Source organism: Pteropus alecto, unplaced genomic scaffold (assembly GCF_000325575.1).
Source record: "Pteropus alecto unplaced genomic scaffold, ASM32557v1 scaffold109, whole genome shotgun sequence".
NCBI lineage: Eukaryota > Metazoa > Chordata > Mammalia > Chiroptera > Pteropodidae > Pteropus > Pteropus alecto.
In genome coordinates this window covers 7,505,047-7,522,852 of record NW_006494608.1, presented here as the reverse complement: position 1 = coordinate 7,522,852, position 17,806 = coordinate 7,505,047, and the positions used below count along the sequence as shown (strand labels likewise).

The following is a 17,806-nucleotide window of genomic DNA, read 5'->3' as shown; positions in this document are numbered from 1 at the left end:
CATCCCAGGGGCACAGGGATGGTTCAACATATGCAAATCGATTAATATGATACACCACATAAGCAAATTAAAAAATAAGAATCATATGATCATATCAATAGATCATATCAATAGGCAGAAAAAGCCTTCGACAAGATACAGCATCCATTTATGATCAAAACACTTAACAAAATCAGTACAGAAGGAAAGTACCTTAATAAAATAAAGGCCGTATATGACAAACCCTCAGCCAACATTATATTGAACAGTCAAAAATTAAAAACCTTCCCTCTAAGATCAGAAACAAGACAAGGCTGTCCATTATCGCCACTCTTATTCTATCTAACATTGGATGTCCTAGTGTGTGCAATCAGACAAGAGAAAGATATAAAAGGATTCCAAATAGAATATGAAGATTTCAAACTGTCACTATTTGTGGATGATTCTCTATATAGAAAATCCTAAAGACTCCACAAGAACACTACTAGAAACAATAAGCAAATATGGTAAAATCTCTGGATACAAAATCAATGTTCAAAAATCTATAGTGTTCCTATACTCTAATTATGAAATGTCACTGAAGGAAGTAGAAAAAATAATTCCTTTTGCAATTGCAACAAAAAGAATAAAATATCTAGGAATAAATTTAACAAAACATATGAAGGACCTATATAATGAAAAGTACAAGACTCTATTAAAAGAAATCAAGGAAGATACAAAGAAATGGAAAGATATTTCGTGTTCTTGGATTGGAAGAATCAACAGTTAAAATGACCATATTACCTAAAGCATTATACAGATTTAATGCAATCCCCATCAACACCCCATCAGCATTTTTTAAAGAAACAGAACCAAAAAGTCATCAGATTTGTATGGAAGTATGAAAGACCCCGAATTGCCAAAGCTGTCCCGAGAAAAAAGAATGAGGCTGGAGGCATCACTCCGCTTGACTTCAAATTATACTACAAAGCGACAATAATCAAAATGGCATGGTATTGGCAGACACACAGACCAGTGAAACAGAACACAGACACACAGACCAGTGAAACAGAACCAAGAGTCCAAAAGTAAACCCATATTTATATGGGCAAATAATTTTCAACAAAAAAGCCAAAAACATACAGTATAGAAAGGAAAGCCTCTTCAATAAATAGTGCTGGGAAAACTGAAAAGCCACCTGCAAAAGAATGAAACTAGACTGTTGTCTATCACCACACACCAAAATCAACTCAGAATGAATTAAGAACCTGAAACAATAAAATGCATAGAAGAAAACATAGGAACTAAACTCAAGGACCTTGGACTTAAAGAAGATTTTATGAATTTGACCTCAAAAGCAAAGGAAGTAAAAGCTAACATAAATGAATGGGACTACATCAAACTAAAAAGCTTCTGCTTAGTTAGAGAAACCGTCAACAAGGTAAAGAGACAGCCATTTGAATGGGGAAATACATTTGCAAGCAACACCTGTGATAAAGGCCTAATATCCAAAATATACAAAAACTCATACAACTCAATAACAATTAAAAAGCAAATGATGCAATCAAAAAATGGGCAGAAGATCTGAACAGACACTTCTCCCTAGAGGACATACAAATGGCCAATAAATATTTGAAAAGATGCTAAATATTGCTAGCTATTTGGGAAATGCAAATCAAAACCACAGTGAGGTACAATCTCACACCTGTTAGAATAGCTATAATCAATAGGACAACTAATAACAAATGCTGGAGAGGATGCAGAGAAAAAGGAACCCTCAGACACTGCTGGTGAGACTACAAATTGGTACAGCCACTATGGAAAACAGTATGGAGGTTCCTCAAAAAACTAAGAATTGATCTACCATATGATCCAGCAATCCCTCTACTGGGTATTTACCCCAAAGACTTGAAAACTCATATCCAAAAAGATATTTGTACACTAATGTTCATAGCAGCATTATTCACAGTGGCCAGGACATGGAAGCAACTGAAGTGTCCTATGATAGATGATTGGCTAAAGAAGCCGTGGTACATATATACAATGGAATATTACTCAGCCATAAGAAGAAATGAAATACGGCTTCTACAGCCATGCCACCTTGAATGTGTCCGATCTCGTCTGATTTCAGAAGCTAAGCAGGTTGGGCCTGGTTAGTACTTGGATGGGAGACCACCTAGGAATACCAGGTGCTGTAGGTGTTAAAAAAAAAAAATGGAATACTGCCATTTGCGACAACATGGATAGACCTCGAGATAATCATGCTAAGCGAAATAAGCCAGACAGAAAAAGTTGAAAATCACATGATATCACTTATATTTGGGATATAAACCTAAAAGCAACAAATGAATAGTACAAACAGAGACTCATGGACATGGAGTATATACTAGTGGTTATCAGAGGGTAAGGGGTAGGGGAAGAGGGAGGAGGTAGACAGGATAAAGGGGGTCAATTATAGGGGGATAGGGGTAGGGTGAAGTGGGTAAAGGGGATCAAATATAAGATAGCTGAAGGAAACTGGACCTCGGTGGTAAATACACAATAGAATATACAGATGTCTAATTATAATGTACACCTGAAAATTATATAATTGTATTAACCAATGTTACCTCAATAATCTTAATTTAAGAAAAAGTTAAAGACAAGGAGAGAATCTGAAAAGCAGCATGAGAAAAACAACTTTTTACGTAGAAGGGAACTTGCATAAGGCTACCAGTAGATTTTTCAGCAGAAATTTTGCAGGCCAGAAGAGAGTGGTATGATATATTCCAAGTGTTGAAAGTAAAAAAACTACCAACTAAGAATACACTACCTACCAAAGTTGTCCTTCAGAACTGAAGGAGAGATAGTGTTTTCTAGGCTAGCAAGAGCTGAAAGAGTCATCACCACAAGACTGGCCTTATGAGAAATGTTAAAGAGATTTCTTCAAGTTGAAATGAAGGAGTGATAAGTAGTAACAGGGAAACATTTGAAAATATAGATCTCACCAGTAGAGGTTAATATATAGTTAAATTCAAAATACTCTAATGTTGTAATGGTTGTGAGTAAACGATGATAAATACATACAAAGTTTATATAAAGGCAAAAAGACAAAAATATTAAAAATGATTATAACGGTGATTTTCTAAGGAATAAACAAGATAAAAAATGTAAACTGTGATATCAAAGATAAAATGTGGGGTGTAAAAATTCAGCACTTTTGTATGCATCCAATCTTAAGTTGTTATCAGCTTAAAATAGATTATTATAAATATGTTTTATACAAAGCAAAAACCTATAGTAAATATACAAAAGAGAAAGAATCTAAGCAAACCACAACAGAAAGTCATCAAATTACAAAGGAAGAGAACAAGAGAAGAAAAGAACAAAAGAATTACAAAACAGCTAGAAAAGAATTAAAATGGCAATAAGTCCATACTCATAATTACTTTAAATGTAAATGGAAAAAATTCTCCAATTAAAAGACATCAAGTGGCTAAATGTATAAAAATAAAACCCAATTGTATGCTGTGTACGAGAGACTTAAACTTTAAGGATACGCATAGGCTGAGAGTAAAGGGATAAAGATATTCCATGCAAATAGAAACCAAAGAGATCAGGGGTAGCTATACTTATATCAAACAAAATATAATGAGACTTTAATACAAAAACTTCAATAATAGACCAAGTAGATAATTATATAATGATAAAGGAGTAAATTCAACAACAGGATGTAACATTTGTAAATATTTTGCATCCAAAATAGGAGCAGTTAAATATATTAAGCAAATATTAAAAGATCTAAAGGAATAGACAGAAATACAAGAATAGTAGGGGACTTCAATACCCATTTTCAACAATGGATATATCATCCAGACAGAAAATCGATAAGGAAACATTGAACTTATAAAACACATTAGACCAGTTAGACATAACAAACATTTATAGAACATTCCATCCAAAAGCAGCAGAATACACATTCTTCTCAAGTGCACATAGAACATGCTCTAGGATAGATCATGTGAGGCCAGAAAACAAATCTTAATAAATTTAAGATCGAAATCGTATCGAACATCTTTTCTAACCACAATGGTATAAAATTGGAAGTCAAGTATAAGAAGAAAGCTGGAAAATTTACAAATATGGAGAAGTTAAAAAACATGATTCTGAACAACCCTGGTCAAAGGAGAAAACAAAAAGCGGAAATACATTCCAAAACTCATGGGGTACAGCAAAAGCAGTTCTAAAAGGGAAGGTTATAGCAATAAATGCCTACATTAAGAAACAAATAATATATCAAATATACAAGGAAGTTGGAAAATAAGAAAAAGCTAAGCCCAAAGTTAGTAGAGGGAAGGGAATAAAGATTGGAGCAGAAATAAATGAAATAGAGTCTAAAAAGGCAATATTAACAAGCTGAATTCAACACTGCATTAAAAGGATCATGCAGCATAATCAACTGAGATTTACTCTTGCATGCAGAATGATTCAACATCTGCAAATTAATTAATGTGATACACCACATTAACAAAATGAAGGATACAAATCATATGATCATCTCAAAGATGTAGAAAAAGCATTTGACAAAATCAATATCCATTCATAAAAAAAAAAAAAAAGCTCACAAGAAACTGGGTATAGAAGAACATACCTCAACATAATAAAGGCTATGTATGACAAGACCACATCTAATATTATACCCAATGGAGGAAAACTAAAAGCTTTTTCTTTAAGATTAGGATAAGATAAGGATGCCCTCTCTCACCATTTTTATTCAACATAGTATTGGAAATCCTAGCCAGAATTAGGCAAGAAAAAAATAAATAAAAGGCATCCAAATTGGAAAGGGAAAAGTAAAAGTGTCATTATTTGCAGACGACATTATATTATATAGAGAATACCCTAAAGACTCTACCAAAGAAAACTATTAACAGTTAATAAACAAATTCAGTTAAGTTGCAGGATATGAAAATCTACATACAAAAATCTGTTGTTTCTGTACACTAATAAGTGATCACAGAGAGAAATAAAGAACACAATCCCATTTACAATTGCATCAAAAAAATGCTTATGAATAAATTTAAGCAAGAAGGTAAAAGATCTGTACATTAAAGCTATAAGACATTGATAAAAGAAACTGAAGAAGCCATAAATAAATGAAAAGATATACTGTGCTCATGAATGGGAAGAATTAATATTGTTTAAAAGTACATACTACCCAAAGTGATCTACAAAATAAAGCAATCCCTATCAAAATTCCAATGGTATTTTTCACAGAAATAGAAAAAAAAAAAAACAATTAAAAATTTGTTTTTTAATCAGGACCACAAAAACCCTGAATAGCCAAAGCAATCTCAAAAAAGAACACACCAGAAGCACTAAGACACTTTCTCTCTTTAACCTTTCAGATTACATCAAAATCCTAACTTCAGAACAAAATTGCAGAATGCTTGCATGTTAGTGAGTTTAAAACCTTTTACAAGTAAATTACATCAATCTTTTTCTTAAATGTCAAAACTGTGAGCATAACATCTAAGAATCACAACCACTCAGTCCACTGAGACTTAATACCAAGATGAAGGCTTTCCAGACATTGAGTTCAACTAGTCCCTTCTTTTTACTGTTTAATTAAGATTACAGTTTGGATCGAATTTGAACACTTGCTAGAGCATTTTAACCAGAGTTCTTAAACCCAACTTCCTTTAGGTCCTTTGAGGACTTTGGGACTCATAATGAGATCCACTATATTTGGACCAAAAGAGTGGTAATTGCTGCCCTAAAATCTCCAAAGAAAAACAGGAAACTTACTTGAGATGAGTGGACACACAGCCAAGAATTAGAAAGCATATACCCGACTTCAGGCTCAAAGAAATTGCAAAAGAGAGGAGTGTCTCACTCAGTGACTTCTCCCATGCAGTTCCCAAAGGCAAGATTCTGGTATAAAAAAGAGAAAGTTGATATTGAAAGAGCGGGACCTCCCTTTGGGTTGGCATAATTGTAATTCACAGAGTGGACTAGGAAGACCCAGGCACTGAGAGCGAGAGTCAGTGGTGTCTAAGATTAGATTGACTTTGGATGTTTAATGGGATCTAGAATTGTGGGGCTAAGAGGAGTTGGATATGTGTGCCAAGCACGTCACAACCAGCATACTATGTAGTAAGTGATCATTGCTTTTGGAACATAAGTGAATTAATTACTCAAGCTTAATAAATTTATAATCTAGGCTTTTGATGTCCCAGCAGTGAGTATGGCTCAGCAGATTTGGGTTTTACCTATTTACAGAAACTTCTTATAAACTGGCATATAAATCTGATTATTAGCCAGTAGGGAAGATGTTAGTCTAGGAAAAAAATACATTTTATTACATTGGCCTTCTTGATCTATCCCATTTTAACTAAAGTCAACAATCAAATGAAGAGTTTTGTTTGGTGACCCATGTCATAATTTTGCATTGCCTAGGAACTCAAATATCATAGACTGAAAGTTGTAGTTGTCATTTACTATGTTTCTGTGAAAGCAGTACTGAGATTGATGCCCATAACTTAGGTAGAATTTTGTCTCCTTCCCCCAATATTGTTCCCAGAGTTAGTCAACCACCATTAGAGCACATGACCTAAACACACACACATACCACCAGCACCTGGTTCTGCATCGCTATAGCCCTACAGAGTTAATCAAGTCTTCCATCTGGTACTTACAACCGCAATTACTCATCTGCTAGATGATACAATGAGATAAAACAAATATGCCTTGGAACTGCTATCAGGGAGACAGCTGGCCAGAAACTCTGTGTTGTCAATTTACCTACTCATGAGTGAACTCAGGAGACTGATTCACCAGAGGTACAACAAGTAACCTATCATTTCTTTCTTTTCAGTGAAAATACAACTGTGCAGTGGTCAGGATGCCTATATGAGTTGGTCAATACTCAGAATATTCTCCCTATAGAGAAATCTATCTGGAGAGAAGATTTACAGTCAGAAGGTTGTTAGGTAAGTGTCAAGTCTAAGCAAGAGGGATTATCTTTATGGTATTAATGATGGGTGTCTTCAAGTTTTGTCAGACAGACTTCTGCCTTCCTGTCCGCTATGGGCACATTCCAACAAACACAAGGGTGGCCTAGAGATTCAGGGTTCTTTTGCTTTTCAGTGTCTAAGGTCTTCTGCCACATTCTATCTTCTGGTCGTCTTCTCCAAATTCCATGGGATGTCAGCCTTCTAGTGGGGTATTCTTGCTCATGCAATCCGGCCTCACCTACCTTAGTTATATATCTTTTCAGTCACCAGTTTCTTTGAGGGGGCGGGGTTACTTCTACTGATCATTGATTTCATCTCATATGTAGATTCTTCCCAATTTCAGTCTGAAGAATAAGTTTATGTTTAAGTTCTTACATACTACTTTGTTCTCTTTTATTTATCTTTGCAATGAAAAATAGATCACAGTTTGCTATTATCTAATGTGGGACCCTTTACACAACTGTCAGTGGTAGTGTTGTACTGGTTAAGATAAAAGGGACTCAATCCTTTGACTACACAATTAAACAGTATAACTCAGAATTCACTATCCAACTTTTCCTTTAACCACCATGAACTTTCTATGATGCTCTCCTTAACTTTGATTACAATAATCAGACACTCGATCAAATTAGTTTAAGTAAAAAGGGATTTCTCAGAAGGATAACTCTCACAGAAATTAATATGACCAGGTCAAAAGTGAACTGGAACTAGAACTTGAAACTGGGCCCTGAGGTTGTTTTCTTCATTTCTGAGTGGTTTCTGATGATCAAGGGCCATGTGGGCACCTCATCCTGCATCTCCATCTCCTCTTACCTTGGTCAGTTTTCTTTATTGTATGTGGCCCAACTAGGCCATCAAACCCAAGCTATAGGATCTATATAATCCTAGAGCTCCATGTTCCAAAAATAATTTAAAGTGGATATCGCAATGTGTATATAAATGAGGACAAAATAGAACTATAATATATATGATAAAATTACTCAATGGGATTGAGGTATAAATATGGTTCTGAATTTATAGAATTGTTGTTTGAAATTTTTTTCTTAGATAAAGATTTTTAAAATTTGCTGTTTGATTTTTTATACATTTTATTCATTTCTTGGGGCTGCCAACAAAGTACCACAAACTGGGGGAAAACAACAAAAATTTTTTTATCTCACAGTTCTAGAGGGTAGAAGTGTGAAATTAAGGCGTTGACTGGGTCACACTCCCTCTGTAACCTGTAGGGGAATCCTTCCTTTCCTCTTCCTAGATTTTGGTGGTTGGTCAGAAATCTTTGGTGTTATTCAGCTTATAGATGCATCACTCCAATCCTCCATCTTCACATAGTAGTCTCCCTGTTTGTCTTCACATCATCTTTGCTTTATGCATATCTGACTCTGTGTCCCAATTTCCCCTTCTTAAAAAGATACCAGTCATACCGGATGAAGTCCCACCCTGATGACCTCGTTTTGATGTGATTACCTCTATAAAGGCCTTATTTCCAATAAGGTCATATTCTGAGGTACTGGGGGTTAGGACCTCAATATATCTCTCTTTAGGGGGGAACAATTTAACACATAAAATATATATGTAAATTTTATATAAATTATATATTTTTATAAAGGTATTAATATGACCATATGCATAAATTTTTTATATGTTTTAGTGTTTTTTTTTCTTTTACTTTTTTTACTTGGTTCTATCTCTCTCTTCCACTTTCATTCACCTTCATTTCCCTCCCTCCTTCCCCAACCAAGGTAACCAATTTTTACAATGTAAGCATATCTTTTCATACTGTTCTCTGTACTTATATAATCCTATTCAGATATACGTGCACACATATTTTTGTTATTTTTTTCCCTCAACAACAGGATCATATTATATGTACTTTTTTTTCATCTTTTCTTCTTAACAGTAGTTTATGAAAATTCCTTCTAAATCATCTGGTTTAATTGTAACTCATTTTTTAATTAATTGTAAAAATATTTTTTTGCATGAGATGTATCATGAATTATTAAGTTTCTACTGTTAATGAGCACTCTCTTTTTTCCTGTTTCTTCTCTCTGAACAATGTTGCAGTAAACCTGCTTAAACATATATCCTTAAAGCTACTACTTTTATTTTTATGGGTTACCTTCCCTGGAGTGGAATTGCTGGGTGAAAGGGTACATGTACTTTCTATTTTAATAGTCGTGGTCAAGTTTCTTTCCCAAAATATTTTAGCACATCACATTTCATCAAAAAAGTATCAGACTACATTGCCCCTTTCTTCTCAGCATAAGGCTCTTTCTGCCAGTCTAAGTGTAAAATGGTGTTTTATTATTAACTTTGACTTGCCTTTCTCTGACACCTAGGGAATTTAAGTATCTTCTCATGTTTGTTTGTTTGCTGGCTATTTGAATGTATCCTTCAGTAAATTGTTCATTTGTATGCTTTGAGTAGTATGTTTCTTTCTCTCATCTCATCTTTTTATCGTTTTATATATATATATGTATATATATATATGCTTATATATATAATGAGTTTGCATTATATATATAAACTTTCTGTGACTTACAATTCAAATGTGCTTTTCTTATCTATTATTTATTTGGCTTCATAATTTTAAAATCAAATATAACTATACTTTCCTTAATAGCTTCTGGTCTTGGTATTAAAAGGTCTCTCCCACCCCTAGAATGTACATGTAGCCTACCAGATTTTTAAACAATCCTTTTATTAATTTATTATTTACATTTAAATAGTTAATCTATTTGAAATGGATTTTTCCATATAGTATAAAATAGGAGTTCATGTTTGTTTTCTTCCAAATGAAGAGCCGGTACTATCTATTATATATTACACCTTTTCTCTATTGTTATGTATTAAATCTCATTTATATTCAGATTTGTATCTGGCCCTTTCTAGCAGTCAATTCAAAGAAGAAACACAAAAGACTGGAAGGGTGACATTTAAGCCTTCATAGTTTTGGGGTGGTAAGGATTTAGGCAACGATTATTCTTCATTTTTCTTAGCTGTGAATTTTGATTTTTCCTATAATGAGCATATATTAATGGCATAACAAAAAAAATGAATAAAGAAAAAAAAAACAGTAAACACAACTTGTTTCATCATCCATAGTGTCCTAGGACAAACCAAACTGCAACTAGGAGACCTGAGAAGCTTGTCTCCCTAGGGGAAGGGGGGAGGCACATAATAAGGTTGTTCCCAGGAGACACTGGAAAATCTCTCTAAAGGCCAATTTGCCCTGAGGTGGGGGACAGATTAAGTTATGGGAAGTCATTTCAATCGGCCAGCTCATTGTGAAATAAGTTGTAAGGTGGAGATTTCGAGTGTAATTGGCAGGCATCCGAGTTCAAGCTCAATGAGTTTAATTGATTGGAAGAGCAGGTTGCTCTGAACTGATGCAATAACTACTAGGGCTGAGAGCTCTTTTTGAATGTGTGAAATGATGCAATAATTGCCTGCGTTAAACAGCAGCTGAATTACAGGCAGGAACTTAAACGCTTAAAATAGTACTTTGAACTGGTGATTAGAGAGCACATTTGAATTACATAGAAGTGACCAGATCCCCATAACTTTAGGGCACAACATCTGTCCCTGAGTGATAAGGGTCAGTTAAAGCCCTAAAGTCTCCATTAAACACTCCTGTGGTACTTGAGAAACCCCTGCAGTAAATTTGCAGAGTCATGGTTGCTGAATGCCTCAAATGATGGTTCCCCGGTGGGGAAACCTCCCAGGAAACATGACCAACAGTTGCACAGCCCAAGGTAACTCTGAAAGACTCCTCAGGCTTCTTTACCTAGTGCATCACCCTAGGGAAGGTCAAAGTGTGATAGCTGGGCCAAAACCTGCCAACACTCTGCAATGCCTGGGACTTGGGTGACGGTGGTCTGCAAATAAAACTGAATACTGCAATTCTAGTTCAAGCAAGAGCAATCGTAGAACAGTGGTGAATAGTTTCTCCAAATCTACTTATAGTAAGTGCAGCATCATGTTTGCTAGACACTGCTTCTTCTGCTGCCCTTCAGGGTATGCACATGGCAGAATGCCAAAGGTGGACTCAGTAAAACTAACAAGATGGGAAACCAGAACTTAGGAGTCTAGGCAGGCTGTTCTCTGTGGGTCTGTTAACCCAAGGATAAATTTTAGCGTGTTGGGAGTGCATCTCCTTTAGGTAATCCTCCTTGAAACAGTATTTCTCACAATCGAGTCCTTGATAATTATTGACCCTCCTGTTATATCTTTGGAATAGGATTATTCAATGACAGGATGAAATATAAAACTATGTTTTGGCAGATAGCCACATTTGCAAAAAAGGTGGTGTAGGGACAGAGCAATTTTAATCTTCTACATTACCAAACATATCTTAGGGCTCTTGAATTTTACTTTACCATATCATAATAATTTCAGTCTTGAACAGTTTAAAGCAAGTATTCTCATATACCCACCTTGGCCATTAAATATATAATAGAAATCTCAATAAAGCCCCCATAGCTCTTTTAACTTAGAGAAATATGAAAGACCTTCCTGGTATACCTTCCAAGACAAACTGGCCAGCTGTTAAGTTCCTTGTTAAATATTGGGGATGTCTTCCAAAAATTGCAACTTTGGTTTTGGAATCATTTGTATTGAATCTATTAATTATCTCAGAAATGGATAAGACTAAAAAGGCTTTAAGTTCCTTTCTAGGTGGCTGCTTCTGAATTACTTTTACTTCCAATCACTTAAAAAGGCTGGCCAGGTTTTTTCACTTGTTTACTATTGGCCTTTGTTTGCTTTTTGTTTTTGACTATTTTTCCCCTGTCATGGTTATTTGCTACTACATAATTATCCAATTCGGCACTTGAAGATTGAGTCCCAGATATGCCAGGCCAAAATGAAGATAAAGTTATCTTTAAATTGTTAGCAATAACCTTGATAGCAGGTGAGAAATATCCTCTTCAAGACACACAAAGTGGACTTGTATAAATTCGAATGTGACAGCAGGGCAGCAAGGAAATTTGTAAACTTCGGGTCCCTAATATCCTGTAAGTACAGCCTGTCCTCCAGGATTAAGAACTCAGTGTCTTTTTGTAGGGTGGACCTTCCAACTTGGGAAAATTGGAATTCCTGATGTGATGGGATAAGGCAATGAAGGTGCCAGTGTTCTCAGCTCCCCCTCCCCCACCCCACACGGAGACCTGCCCTGTCCCCTCCACCATCTTACCGGTCAGACCAGTTCTCTGATTTTGTGTAAGAGAATAGAGTGGAAAGGCAGGAAAGGAGGAGGGAGAGCCTTTAAGTTGGGCAGCTTGGCGTTGAGGTGGTGTTGAGGGCGTTGTGGTATGTGAGAGAACTGGATAGAATATCAGGGAACTTTAAGAAGTGTTGCTGAAGATTGCTGCGTGGCCCTCTTGTGGAACTAGAAAAACAAGGGAGGGCTTCATTCATTCCAACCTGTCTGGGTGACAGAGGCAGCATCTGCCTTTCTCCCTGTTTATCACCCATTCCCTCTGCTTCAGTTCAGCAGACAGATTCTCTTTGGGGGACGAGGCACCTCACCTTCAGACTAGGTTTGGTTGGGGAGCTCCTGTCCCCGACTCCCCTACCTGGGTTTAGGGGCAGCATGTGACTCTGACTCAGCCAATCAGCGCCATTTTCCGCAGTCACGGAGTCTGATTCAGGGAAAGTCAATCCTGTAGATGAGACTGCTCCCATCCAAGTGGGTGGCTAAACCATGGGGCGTGAACTGGGACACCAGCAGCTCGCTTGTCCCCTCCATGGCCCTCAGAGCCTGACCAGGGAGAAGGCCAGACAGTGAGGGCGGGGAGGCCAGGGACGGAGACAGACTTCTAACTGCAGTTGGAAATCCGGAGGAGACTGAAGTCACTCTTCGCTGCTGGTTTCTTCAGTCCTTATTAATTTCCCTTTTTATTGTCTAATTCGGTCATTTGTGCTGAGGTTCTGTACTTGCAATCGAGTTTCCTCAGTGCTGTTTTGACCACATCACTTTGGGGACTGAGTTACCTGAATATGAGATATCCCTGTTGCAGTTCCTCTCATTGAAGCTATTCCTTTGGAAAGAACAGAATAAATCTGTCACCTCAGACAGGTGACTCCCGTCAGTTCCTTTCTAGCATTCTCTTCTTTAGGCTAACATTCCCAGTTCCTTTATAATTTTATGGTATTTACTCGAAAACATGAAGGTAAAAAATCAGATGTCAAGTTCTCTCCTCAAAATGGTGTGGGTTCCTTATATCTGAGTTGCTTTTCTTCTTTTTGGGAAAATGAAACCAGTTGAAGCTCCTCAGTGTTCACTTAAATTTGAGAAGTGGGGGCATTCCAAGCAAGCAGAGCCCCATGAGTCACTAAGTCAGAGGTGCCTACTTGCAAGTCATATCGGCATGACTAAGTTTTTACTTGTATATGTTTGCAAATAGTGTACTTTAAAAATAATTTTCTGTAATTTAGGAAAGATTAAAGCTTTCTCTTGAATAATAGTGCTTTCGACTTTCTGAGAAAGCCTTCTGCTTTTCTTTCAAGAGGGGAAGGAAGGAGAGAATGTATTCAGGACTATAGCCTGCAGGCCGACAAATGAGTGAACAATCCTCCATCATTTGTGTCATGGCATAGCAAGTGTAGGCACCACTGTCCGGGACTAGAAGCCCCTCCAGGAGGGAACTGGGTCTTGTTTGCCCTTGCGTTTGCAAGTACTGGTTTGGAGCCTGGCACTGCCCAATATACGACTAATGAATGAATGATGAACACACAGATAAATGAACAAGTGTATTCATTCTTGGGGCAACGAGGAGACTAATGAGAGCAAGGTCACCTTGGGTCACAGAAGAAGGTGGCAGTGGAGTCAGATAATGAAGGGCCTTATAGCAGCAGGAGAACGGGGCTGAGGCATTAGGATACCAGAACCCTAACCCCAGTTCAAGCACTAATTCTCTTCTCAGATAAGACGAGTAAGTCATAACATTGTTTTTCGTTTTTTGTTTTTCCATCTAAAAAATTTCAGTCTGACTTGTGGGCATTTAGTTGGATATGGAGAGCCATTGACAGCATCACAGCCCCTATGCCAGTTGGAGCTTCCCTATACACTTTCTGGCATATGGTGTCCCATGGCTTTGTGTCAGTCTTCATCCTCTAGCCTGACTGTTCTCAAAGTTAAAGACGTTATCATATTTCTTATATGCCTCCATGACACCTAGCATAGCGATAAATTGAGGATCACAAACTGGCAGCCCATGCACTCGATCCAGCCTGCAAGGTATTCAGTTTGGCTGTTTTTATAGAGGATATAGCTGGCGGAATAATGGCCTCCCAAAGATGTTCACATCCTAATCCCCAAAATCTGTAATACAATACCTTATAAAACAAAGTTGGTTTTGCAGGTGCCATTAAGTTAAAAATTTTTAAACAGCAAGAATATTCTAGATTATTTAGGTGGACCTTAGAAAATGGAAGAAGGCAGGAGAGTCAGAACCAGAGGGATGGCATCATGAGAAAGACTAACTAGCTGTCACTGCCTTTGAAGATGGAGGAAGGGGACCATGAGCTAAGGAATATAGGTGGACCCTGGAAGCTGAAAACGACTTCTCCCCTAGAGCCTCCAGAAGGGACACAGCCCTGCCAACATCTTGATTTTAACCTAGTGAGATTCATGCCAGGCTTTGGACATTTACAAGTATAACAAATTTGTGTTGTTTTAAGCCACTAAATTTATAATAATTTGTGATAGCAGCAACAGGGAACTAATACGGGAGGTAAATCTGAATGCCTCAGGTAGAGAAGGCACTTCCCATGTCAGGCCTACTACATCTGATCTTTTATCACTAGGCTTGATTTGCTCGTTTCTCTTATATTTCTGACTCCTGGTTGAGCCATAGTTACCACTCAGGTTACTAACTGGATACCAAGAATATAGCACTGAATATCAGGAGAAGATTATGGCCCTTGACTCTATCAATAAGCAGTGATAGGACTGTGGACCTATTGGTTGGTCTCCTGTGGTCTCCTCTTCCTTGTCTGTAAAACCTAGGGGTTATTAAACAAAAAAAAAATTGAACACAACGAGAAGATATTTGTAGTTCAAGAGCAATGAGGATGAATTCTTGACATAATGTGTAGAATTTGGGACCTTGTCAAAGGAGACGAGGAGGGGTTCTTTTGGTTTGTTAAGACCCAAGAGAGGAGGGATTTAACTCTTTGAGCAGGAAACTTTTAAATCTAACCTTTGGGTTGTAATCCCAAGAGAAGACAAGAAGAAACAAACATTTATTGAGTCTTTCTCTTTTATTTTTGGTGCTGGGAAAGGAATGAGAAGCACTAAGAAGGTATATTCACAGCACACTCCCCTTTCAAGAGGCGAGAGTAGGCAACATTTTCTGGACAACCATTTATAAAGAGTACCTTGTGTAACTAGATAATATTTTGAGGTATTAATTAATTTATTTCCTCCATGTATTTTCTACTCCTTTCAAGCCAGCAATCTAGTCCATGCTCCTTGCCCCAGTGTAAGGCAGGCTGTAAAGCAGAAGTGATCTACAAGTCTTTCTTGTTTTTATTCTCCAAAAGTCTGACTCTTAGGAGTCTGGGAATAATGTTTTTATTTAACCCCGTACACACAAAAAAAATATCATTTCAACATATAATCAATATAACATTATTAATTAGATATTTAACATTTTTTTTCTTTGGGTAGTATGTCTTTGTAATCTGATATGTATTCTAATTTATAGCACATCTCAGTCTGGAATGGCCACATGTAGTTAGTGGTTACGTCAAATTTTTTTTTTTTAAACAATGGCAACCTGAGAGATTGATCTTGTGTTACGTTGCTTAACCTAATATAAAAAGTACAGTGCTTCGAATTTGACCAAAATGGCTCATAAATAAAATGATGTAAAGTATTTGTCACAGTTACCTCAGTGAGGCTCCTGTTATAGAAATACTAGGAATATAAGAGAGGTACAGTAAACAAAAATAAGATTTCTCACTGGGATGTCTTTGCATTTTATATAGAGATTTCAGAATATCAAGTGGAAAGTATCAGAGAATTCATAGTTCAGTCAGAGAGAAGGTTCAAATTCTAAAGAACTCTGTTTAAAAGATTTTCAAATAGATTATTTAAAAACTGTATTGGTCATTCAATTCTTTGGAATTTGAAATGTAGTTTTTTCATAAAAACATTATAAACTATGATGTGCTTCCTAGGAAAGCACAGAGATAACTATGGCTAAAACAAAACAGGAAATCATCAAAACTTTTTCTCTTAATGCCATTTTAATAGAGAAGAAAAGCTAAGAAAGGGGTAGCTTCAGTCATGTTTGTTTAGTTTCACGTGTTAGCTGAAGTTACATATTGAATTTTTCAAGGATTTTAGGTGTTTAGGAATCAGCTTCTTTTATGGTGTCCATTTTTACTTCCTTCTTTGTTCTTAGTATTACAGTATTATTGCCAGTAATTTTAGGGTATATCAGTTGTGTATGGTAGAAATAAGGCTAAAAAGCAGAAGAAAAAAGGTAAGAAAATTTTGAGAGAAACAGGTAACTTGGTAAGAAATTAAAGACAAGTGGGAAAGTGAAAAAGAAGAAAAGTGAGGTGGTGCTTGTCATAAAGAGGTCACTCGAGGTATAGTTAAAGGAGCTGAGAAATGAGGAAGATGTGCAAAATTATTCTTAGAAGGAGGCAGGAGAGAAATGTGCGGAAGTCAAAATCCAAATGCCTTCAGAGGCCAGAAAGGTAAATGAAAGAAGCAGTCTAGGTTTGAAAAAATAGGAAATAGTGGGGATTGTTGTAAACTAGAGAGTTTCAGAAAATTCTAACTTAATTTTTATAAAATATCAGTGTGAGCCAAAGCAAATACATCTGCAAGCTGGATTTTGTCTGCTGGCCACCTTTCAGCATCACTGGCAAAGAGATTAAAAGCAGTCGATATAAACACAGACTGCCTGAGTTCATATCCCTGCTTCATCACTTGGTGGTTCTGTGACCTCAGTTTCTTTGTATGTTTGTTCCTACTTCATAGGATTATTGTGAAGATTAAGTAAGATGACATAGATAAGATGCTTTGCATAAGGCCCAGCAGGCCTCTAATAGGTACTCAATAAGCATCCACTAGAATGTAACTCTCAGGTCAGTCTGTTTGTTGCTGTATACCCAGAGCCTACCATAGTGTCCAGCACATAGTAGGTACTCACTATAGAGTATCTGGATGAAGAAAAGGGAGAGACAGAATTATAGGGAAGAGATGCAAGGTCATAAAGTTCTCTCCATTGACTATGTGGCAGCTCAGGTCTTGGTGATTGCTAGGCTATGTTTTAAAGAGTATAGAGCATGATAATTTTATGAAGTCAAAAATGTTTAGAACTAGAATGCAATGAGTTTTGCTTCTGGTCTGTGATGGTTAATTATATATCAACTTGATCAAGACATAGGATGACTAGATATCTGATTAAACATTATTTCTTGATGTGTCTATGAAGGGTATTTTTGGAGAGAATAGCATTTGAATTAGTAAACTGAGTAAAGTAGACTGCCCTCCCCAATGTGAGTGGGCATCTTTCAATCTGCTGAGGGCCTGAATAAAACAAAAAGACAGAGAAAGGTTAAAATCATTCTCCTTGACTAGATGAGCTGGGACATTAATTTTTTTCTTGCCTTCAGAGCTGCTGATTCTCAGGCCTTTAGACTCAGACTGGAATCTACACCATTCACCCTCTGGCTCTCAAGCCTTTGAACTATACCACCAATTTTCTTGAGTCTCCAGCTTGCAGATGGCAGATCATGGGACTTCTCAGCATCCATAATTATATAAACCAATAACTTATAATACATCTCTTACTAAATTTTTATTTTATATATATATATAATAATATATAAAA

The 17,806-nt window shown here is 36.6% G+C and overlaps 1 pseudogene; it reads left to right on the top strand.

The window, feature by feature from the left end:
• Positions 1-2,041: 2,041 nt before the first annotated feature.
• LOC112473619 lies at positions 2,042-2,159 on the top strand (annotated as a pseudogene).
• The last annotated feature ends 15,647 nt before the right edge of the window (positions 2,160-17,806 follow it).